Below are 9,842 nucleotides of genomic sequence, written 5' to 3'. Positions count from 1 at the left end.
ATGCCATGGCACTCTACCCAGGAGGATAGCTTGAGGCTCCGTCTCAAAAAAAAAAAAAAAAAAAAGAAATTTAATGATAATTTAATGTGTAGATCATGTTAAGATCTAAAATTGATCATTCAAATGGCAGAATGCTAAAGAATATAAATGCATATTCCTGTATAAGATATTCAAATTGAAATTTGTCATCAGACATGAAAGTCCAAGTTTCAAGTTTCATTCTCATAGAAAAAGTTGTTTTTCCCACTTTTACTTTAGATGCAACTTACATACTGCTGATTCTATTAATGGAAACTATTTTTGAAACATGCTGTTAAAATAAATTAGATAGCTGCAAGAAACTTTTCACCACATCTCGATATTTCTCCTTGTTTCCTGCCAGACTGAAATAGAAGTTCTTCCTATGTAACTTCCCTGGGGTTTATCTAATGTATAAATTCCCATTTTCCTGACAGTCTAGAAATTTATGACCCCAGTTTTCACTCATCTGAAGTACCCTTAGGAGGTATTAGTTGATTAACTAGACAAGAGAGAACTGCCAAAGACCTTAGAAGCCTAATGGATTCTGTTTTTAGGAATCACAGTGGGGCTAGACAGCTTTCAGAGAAATCATAGAAAAATAGATTAGAATGTGACCATTCATAGTATTTGATGGCCAAGAACGTGACTTTATTTTCTGTATCTCAAAGTAATAGCAGCCAATTTGTTTTGAAGTAGCTTAGATAGATTAGAGACAGTAGAGACTGTCTCTCTTTCTCATACTCTCTCTCTCCATGTTCATAAATAAACTACCAATCCAGAAATTTTCATTAAGTGTGAAAACCAGAAATAGGCCTTTTGATTGTTTGCATTTGTCTCCATTGTCATCCATCTAATCCTGTAGCTATTACAGACTTCACATCATTATATATATGAATGTGTTTTAATATCCACTTAAAATAATCTCAGTTGTATAAGAAAGATGCTGTAAATTCAATACAGGTAGCACTGTACTAGATATTTCATGATAACATCAATTTAAAATCCATATAGATGTCTGATTCACTATACTTTGCAGACTCATTTATATGTAGTAACTTCTAACCTCAATTATAAAACATAAATTATCCTACGTTTGTAGTCAGTACTGTGTATGTGTGTATATTGCCAATGCTGTGTTTTTTAGACTATAAATTCCCATGGGGAGAGATTATATTTTATTAATGCTATTTAATATCACCTCAGTGAACAGCACTATCATGCCCTTGAGTAGCCTCACTCAATATTCATTGATGGACATTTAAGAATAGTACAGTTTTCCATGTATTTCAATATTTAATTGCTGAATTTAACATGATTAAATTATTTAATATTTTTCAACATTTCTTTAATGATGGCAAATGATCCAGCAGGAGACTCTCCCTGAAATGACTTTTGATTGCTGTCTGTTGTCACTTAAAGATTCATTGCCAAAGTGATTCAATCCCACAAATATTTATAGATTACTTACCATGTACAAACATTTTGCTGGAAAGTAAGGCCGCAAAAATAAACAGCTAGGTTTAAGGGCATATATGGAAGTTGAGACTGAGGCTATCTCAGAGAGTTATATGCATACAATACCAAGTAATTGTGTTGTGACAATAAACTGTTTTGGAGGAGCAAACGGTTGATTTATGTGTTTTGGAAGACTTCAAAGAAGAGGTGAAGTGATGTCTGAGGATAGAGAAGACAGAGAAAGGAGGAGAAACAGAGAGGGAAAATGGATAGGAAACATAAGCCAAGCCAGGGAGGATGACTGTTTGGGGAATGGAGAGAAGCTGGTGCAGCTACACCCCAAGATGTGAGAGTGAGAGCAGAGGATGCTGGCCAGTGGTCAAAACCAGAGTGGGGAGGGTATGGAACACCATGCTAATGGGTGGCAAGAAGGAGCCAAAGGAGCTTGGAAGGCAAGGGACTGACAGGATCAAACTTTAGTGAGGTGCAGAGATACCACAGTGGAGGATGGGTTAGAGTTGAAGGAGACTGGTAGCTGTGACACAGGTGATCAGCTCCTGGAATAGGAGTGTGAATGGAGACTAGGGAATAGACTCTGGTAACAGTACTGTGACAGATGAACAAACATTCATGAGAGTTTCTGGTTTCTAATTTTGGTACCTGGAAGGATGGTAGAATGAATATTTGCTTTGGACAAATTGATTTGAGTTGTTTGGTAAAGATAAGAAGGTTTTTTTTTTTTTTTTTTAAACTTACCTGGTAGGGGTTTTCTCAGGACAAGGCGTATCCATTGCACTCTGGATATGCTGACCCCTACGATTTCCCAAATGTGGGAAACTCAACTGCATAATTTGTGGTGGTGGGGGACTGCATTTGCACTTTCCCCTGAAAAAAACTGAAGTTTTTGTTTTTTTGCATATTAAGTAATACTTGGAATTAATTGCAAACTGTTAAGTTGACCTCTGTTACTATTTTAACATAGTTATTAAATTTCATTTTATAAGTTTGATTTTTTTTAATCTGGAAAGTTTTATGGCTTGAGTTGTTTAAGAATTAATCACTAAGATGATAAAGTTCTAGGTTCTGTAACTATAAATTTCTCTTGAATCTAGTTTATTTGAACTGAAATATAGTCACAGCAAAATAAGGAGACAGTGGCAGTGAAATTCAAATTGTTTGTACTTTATATTTTCTCTCTGCAGTATTTTCATTTTAATTTACAGTCCCTGAACTCTTTTAGAATTGCCTAGAAAGGGAGGGAGACCCACCTTAACAACAATCTGAACAAGACTAGTCTCTCCTGAACTCTTAGTGCGAGATCCTGGTCCTCAGTTGTCTCCTATTGTAAAAACAATCTCTTCTCTCAACTTGGGTGACCTTCTGAGCACTCCATTCTTATAGGCAACACATTGTCATTTTAAGATTGACTTTTAAATATGCAAATAGAAATACTCCACTGCATTGTCAATAAATTATCGATGTGATGCAAAGTAAGATAAATTAAACAAAAAACCTGATTACAAATATGGTAGAACCTCCATACTTGACCAAGTTCTTTTGTTGACCATCTCCTTAAATTGACCTGATTTTCATAGACTGTACACGCACCACATGTGCACATCAGTACAGTAGGCCTAGTACCTTATGTTGACCACCTCTGTATATTGACCAGTTACAGAGCTAGAGGTGGTCAACTTACAGAGGTTCTACTGTACTTTTTGAAAGTGAATATTTGAAAAGCAGTTTCTCCTTAATTAATTTTCCTGGCCCAGGGTTCAGAGCAGGGAGTGATTCCTTCAGGGTCATGCATAGGCTCACTGTGAGCAAAGTGAAGACTGTTTTTCTAGCGCTAGTGAGTCTTTACTGGGGAGACCCAGAGCCTCTTTCCTCTCTCCTCGGATTAGAAAGGAGGAATAGATTTCACTGATTTAGTGTTAGTCTGTAAATGTGTTTGCAATTTAGAAACCTTCATCTAAATTCTGCTAATCATTGGGATTTTTAAATTGAATAACAAATTGAAACACTAAGTCAAGTTATAATTAGGAAAATACAAGTGAGAGATACAAATGTTGCCACGAGTCTTTTAGTGCTGGTTATTTAACCAGTTCACTTGCCAAGGCCTGCTCTAATAGAGAGTACTGTGGCCCACTCTACGTCCACATAGTTTTGGGTTTTGTAGTTTTGATGGTCCTTGTTCCAATTTTTATGTCAGGTACCTATAAAATGCTTTATTTCCTACACACACACGGACACACACACAGAGGTTTGGTCTGAAAATGTTTGCAGGTTCCAGGGACATATTGACATAACATTCTTAAGCCCAGTAGTTATGCAAATATAAAATTTGGAGGTCATTAATTGAAATAAAATAATAGGAAATGAGGAAAGGAAACTCCATATTCTGCAACAGTGGAAGCCCACTTCTGTCTTTAAGGGAAATTGCTGCTGGGGGACATGGAATGCATCACTGCTGCCTCTTGACAGGTTCACCTTGGAGAGACACAAATTAAATCCTTTCAGTTGCTGTTTTGAAGCTAAAAGTGTTTGACCGTTTCAGCCTCTGAATGGTGTTTAAGGAATAAAGAGAAAAGAGCAGGAAGTTCTAATTGGCAAATTACTCCTTGTTATTTAGTTTGGCTCTCAAGTTGGAAATTCCAATAATGAAGAGCTTTGTGGGACTTGCCCTTAAGCAGAACCAGGGGGCTTTTTGTTCAATTACTATTTAATATGAAGATATTCAAGAAACATGTTGTAACATTTAAGCCATCACTTTCTATTAAACAAATATTGTCATATAATGATTTTTAGATCTTCTTCCATGAATGCTTTTATGATTCTGAACCATCTAAGTGAAGTATAAATTGTAGATAAGACTTAAATGGATTTTTCTTGTTACATGGTATTTATGGGGGTGTTATTTCTTAATGACAGCTTCTCAAAATGTTATAAAATATATGTTTACTTAATAGTTATCTTAACTTCTTAATTGTGGTTATTCCGATTCAAAATACAAAGAAAACCTCAGAAGACTATAAAATTAATTCTAAACTATATATATAGCAAGGCTAATGTTAATGAAGAATATATTTATTTCTTTAATAAATAACAAAGGATTTTTTTTTTTTTACATTTTGACTTACACAATTAAGTTGGAAAAAAATAGGCTTCAATTTGCAGAATTACTTTACCAGCTAATTTATATTACTGTGGTGTGGAGAGTTCTTTTATATTTGAAAATATATCAAAGTGGTAAAAAAGAGCATTTTCCACTTTATCTCTTGATGTTACCCCTGACCTATAATATTTGACCTTGTCAAAGTTATAAAAGGAATGGAATAAATAATTAAAGTTTTGCTCAAGGAAAGCAATTTTAAGGATAAATGATTATAGCGTATGGAATTTTTCATTAAACTTCGCAGAATGTGGCTACATCATTTAGATAAATAAAAGCTAAGGTTTTAGCTGAAAGTTTCTATTTATTTTAATTTCATAGGTAGAGTCATTGGATTTTCCTTTCTTGATTATTAGAACTTTCCATATTCACTTAACAGTTGGCTACTTGACTAAAGGACTTCATGACATCAATATTACTTGAAACAATTGTGCAGTTGAAATGACTGAATTAATTACCAGTTTCCTTTTTACAAGTAAATGCCTCACACAGGAACAATTCATATAATACTTCTGGAAATGCTAATGGCTCCTGAGGTACTAATCTTGCCTTTTTTCTGAATCCTTACAAAACTGTGTCTCCCCAAGTGGGCCAGGGACTTAGACTATGCTGTGAAGTGCTGCACAGAGGTGTTAAGCTGGTAAATGGAATAGTTTTCTGATGAGATGTGAGTCTAAAATTTCCCCCCAATATTTCTCCCAGATATGTTTGGCTTCACTGATCAAAAAGAATGAAATTTTTTTTTCCCTCTAGTATTTTATTTTCTTTAAATTGAAGCATGTGTTTAAAAGTAGTGATAATGATCGAAGGTGATTCAACATTGTTAACTTCTTCTTTGAGATACCTGTAGGATATCTTACTCATTAATACCTTACATCAAATTAATACAGATTCTAATTTGATGAAAAATTACACCAGGCACTCTACAGACTTTTTATTGACTACCTACTAACTTTGGGGTACTGTAACTGGCTCCATAACCCCCTGTATGTTTTTTATAATCTCCTTTAACTATCAATAACTACTTGACCCTTTGAATTGTTTCCCAGAAATGATGGCCCAGTACTCCTGGACTCAGGTGATGCTCCCACCTCAGCCTCCCAAAGTTCAGGCCTGAAATTACAGATTTTCTACAAGACAAATGAGATTCTAAGGAACTCACTGGCAGACTTCCTGATACTAAGATTCACCATCCTCCATCCCCAACCTGCCCCAGTGCTTTTAGCCCTTTGTGAGATTCACTATAACCTGCCCCAAAGCAAGTGGCCTCTCCTTTTTAAGACCATGGTCTCTGGTAGTTGGAGAGACAGATTTAAGCCAGCTTCTCAAAACATACTAAAAATTTTTTTCTTCCATGGAGGTCCGCATTCTCTCAATAATTGGATTTTTGTGCAAGGAGCAACTGAACCTATACCGAACCCCCCTGTGGTTTCTTTTTTAAATTTTATTTCAGGGGTACAAACGTTTTTCCCCTGTGGTTTTGACAACAGTATTGTACCCAGTCCATATTGTGATTTGGGAGATGATGGAGAATGAATGGGACCTTTATCATAGAAGTAAATGTATGATTTTTATAGTAGCTTAAATTGTTTTCTGTAATTTAATGGCTGTAAGATATGTAGCATTCCCTTTCATGAAGATAATTTTGGTGCTGTTTGGGAGTGGACTAGATGGATACCAGACTCTAGGTAGAGAAATGATTAGGAGGCTGTTGCCAGTGGTCCAGGTTTGTTAACAACAGTTTGGTACTTGCCCTCAAGGCAGGTGAGGACAGGTGGTTTGAAGGAAAGGAAAGAGAAGTTTACTAATTTGCTGACAAATGAGGAGGGCAGTGGACTATTGTCTCAAAGATAACCTTCCTAACTTTAAGCAGAAAAACAGGGGTTTTGGTGATTGGGCTCAGGTCTACTTGACCAGTGTCACATGTCGTAGCTTCAGAACTATAATTGCTTGTTTCCATGGAACTTATGGCTGGTAAGGATAATCTCCTGACCCTTAGGACCTTTGTTTGGACAAGTCTGTAAAGGGATAGTCTGTGGTTTAAAACACTAGAAAACAAAGAGTAAAGAACATTTTCCTGTCCCTTTGATTACTGGCCTCAGGCAGGAATGCGGGTTTTAAATTCCCCCAAAGGGTGGAAGGTTTTAAAGAGACAACTGGTAAAACATTTTGTTGCCCTTTTCCAGACCTTTACTTCTGTGGCAGGTTGGAGATGAAGCGGTCTAGATTAAGGCAGGGGTCCAGTGGATCTGAAGAGGAGAGGGGGGGAGTATGCAGTGTTCCCATATTAATTAGGTTGATTGCTGACTGATTAGTGCAAGTAGTGAGGTGGAAGTTTTATGCAGGATATTGAACTTCAGAACTAGAATTTTGTAGCAGAAATTATTGTTTGCTTAAATGTTTCTTTTCATTGATGGTTCTGAATTATTACTTCAAGCTTGCTCTGACAATTTTACTGAATATCTAAAATTGCAAACAGGAACACTTTATGTTCTTTCCTGCTGAAAACCTTTCATTCCTTTAGGTCAATGCTCAGCCCAATTCTTTAACATAGTACATTACCTATCTACTACAAATAAACCCAAAATTTAGTGACTGGAAATGATGTTTCTTATCTCACAGTTTCTGTGGGTCAGGCCTATATTGCAGATTGAACTGTAGTTTAGAGAAAAAGATGGAGAAAAAAAGCTCCATTAAAGTGAAGCTTCAGTTGCCTGGGAGAAGCCAGTTGCTGTTTTGACTTAAGCTGTCCTCACTTGTTTTGAAAGTTGATAGCAGGTTACAAAGGATCAAGGGAATTTGGTTTGAATGTGGTATACTTGCTTTCAAACCAAGTGGAATTAATTTTTTTTTTTTTTTTTTGCGTTCAAAACAGGGACGTAATAGTGTTTATATGCTGGTTTCACAATTGGTGAAAATGTATGTGACTATACATTTCTTTTTTCATTAAAAAAAGGACATATTCTTTTTTTTTAAATTAAATCATAGCTGTGCATTAATGTAATCATGGGGTACAATGTGCTAGTTTTACACACAATCTGAAATGCTTTCATCAAACTGGTCAACATAGCCTTCAGGGCATTTTCTTAGTTATTGTGTTAAGACATTTATATTCTATACCTAGTAAATTTCACATGTACCCTTGTAAGATGCACTGTAGGTGTGGTCCCACCAATTACTCTCCCTCCACCCATCCTCCCCCTCCCCTCCCAAGGACATATTCTTATTAGTGAGTCAACACAATAATGAAGCAATGTAGTCAGAAAGAGTTAATATATTTTAACTTCTTCACAGAGTACTCTCTTTTCAATATAGGCATTTCCTCATTCCTACTCACTCCTCCGTTTGGTAAACTCTGTTTTCTACCTCCACATCTTTGTGGAATTTCTGGCAAAGCTCTCCCAAACCAGCTTACTGCCCCAAAGCACGGGACTCCAGGCACCTGTCTTATTGGACTTTCCTACTACATTTTGCTTGTAGTCACCTGTTTTTAAAACACTCTCTAGAATCAATCTCTTGAGTCTCCTTTTGTTAAAGTTTCCTTTTTGGCAATTTCTTCTAGTTGTCTTCTTCAGTTCCTTTTTCCCCTCCCTCAGGAGAACTCTAGAGCAGGCATCCTCAAACTATGGCCCGAGGGCCACATGCAGCCCGCTGAGGACATTTATCCAGCCAGCTGGTATTTTTGCCTCTGCTGCCTGTCCTGCTTAGCAGCCGACTCATCCGGGGCCCGCAGTCCGACCCTCTAATGGTCTGAGGGACAGTGAACTGGCCCCCTGTTTAAAAAGTTTAAGGACCCCTGCTCTAGAGGTTCTAGTTCAATCCTCCATTTCTTCCCACTCCACAAGAGATTCCTTTACTTGCATTTTATCTGTCATCTAGATTATGATGACTTCACATCTCCAGCTCAGACTTTTTCTCCAAGTCTTAGACTTATTTTTCTAACCCCTTTTGATCTTTCCATCTAGATATTCACAAACATCTGAGACTCTCCACTTGCTGCTTCTCTGCACCTTCCTGACCATGTCAGTTGATGGCTTCACATCCATCTGATTCACACCTTGATCCCGGATTCCTTTTTTCCCATCACTTGCTCCTCAATGCTGTTAGCTAATTACCATGTCCCAGTGTTTCTCCTAAACACCTGAGGACTGTGATTACTTATAGACATCAGAATAGTCACAATGTCAATGATTTGTGTCAGAAATGTGGGTGCACTCAGGGGAATTTTTAGAGGGAGTAGAGGGGCAATGAATAGTTTGAAACAGGCTCCCACATGTTTCTCACAGACTCCGGAGACTGAGAATCACTGTCCTGAGCATTGTATAAATCAGAGGTTCTCATCCTTGTAAATGCTACTGTTTTAGTTCAAGCCCTTATCAGTTCTCTTGTTGACTATTAGATCACCATTCCACCTTCTGTATAATCTATCTTTTACATAATTTTCAGAGTAATTATCTCATATAAAAACCTATCATCTCCTACTTAAGACTCTTAAAGACTCTTCATTACCCATAAGAAGAAAAAAACCCCAGCAGTTCCTACAGTCTGGCCTCTGTCTCCCCTCCCAACTCTCTGCCTCTCATTTAATCCACAGCCATGTGGAACTTGTCATTTCTGAGCTGGCCTTCTTTTTCACATCTTCATGCTTCCCTCGTCTGAGGAAGCTTCCCTTTGTTTTTCATTTGGATAACTGCTGTTCATCATTTAATTCTCATTTCTTTCCAGAAACATTTCCTGGCCCCCATCCCTCTCCCTGCGCTTTTCTCAGATGTGTTCAATATGTTCATATAGAATTTTGTAAAAAATTTAAATCATGGCACTTGCTATATATATTTCATGGTTATTATCTGTCATTTTCTCTCTCTCTCAATTGACTGAGAGTTTTTTTGAGGTTGAGGACCATGTCTTGTTTATCTTTATCTCCAATGTTTATTAATATAGTATTCTATATGTTCATAATAGATATTGTTGGGGGAAAAGGTGAGTTAATATATTTAGTCAGTTATCCATTCCTTTACTTAAAAAATATTAATTGAGTGCCTACCGTGTGACAACCATCATTCGGTACATGGAGCATTACAGTAATAATTTTTTTTTCTTTTTTTTTTTTTATTGAATGGTAACTGTGTACATTGATGCACTTTGGGGGTACAGTGTGGTGTTTTCATACACAATCCAAGACACTTCCATCAAA

General features: G+C 36.8%; 1 pseudogene; it reads left to right on the top strand.

The window, feature by feature from the left end:
* The first annotated feature begins 2,224 nt into the window (after window positions 1-2,224).
* Window positions 2,225-2,364, top strand: LOC111727376 (annotated as a pseudogene).
* Window positions 2,365-9,842: the final 7,478 nt, after the last annotated feature.

Source organism: Otolemur garnettii, unplaced genomic scaffold (assembly GCF_000181295.1).
Source record: "Otolemur garnettii isolate 467f Iridium unplaced genomic scaffold, OtoGar3 scaffold00103, whole genome shotgun sequence".
NCBI lineage: Eukaryota > Metazoa > Chordata > Mammalia > Primates > Galagidae > Otolemur > Otolemur garnettii.
This window is presented reverse-complemented; position numbering and strand designations above follow the sequence as displayed.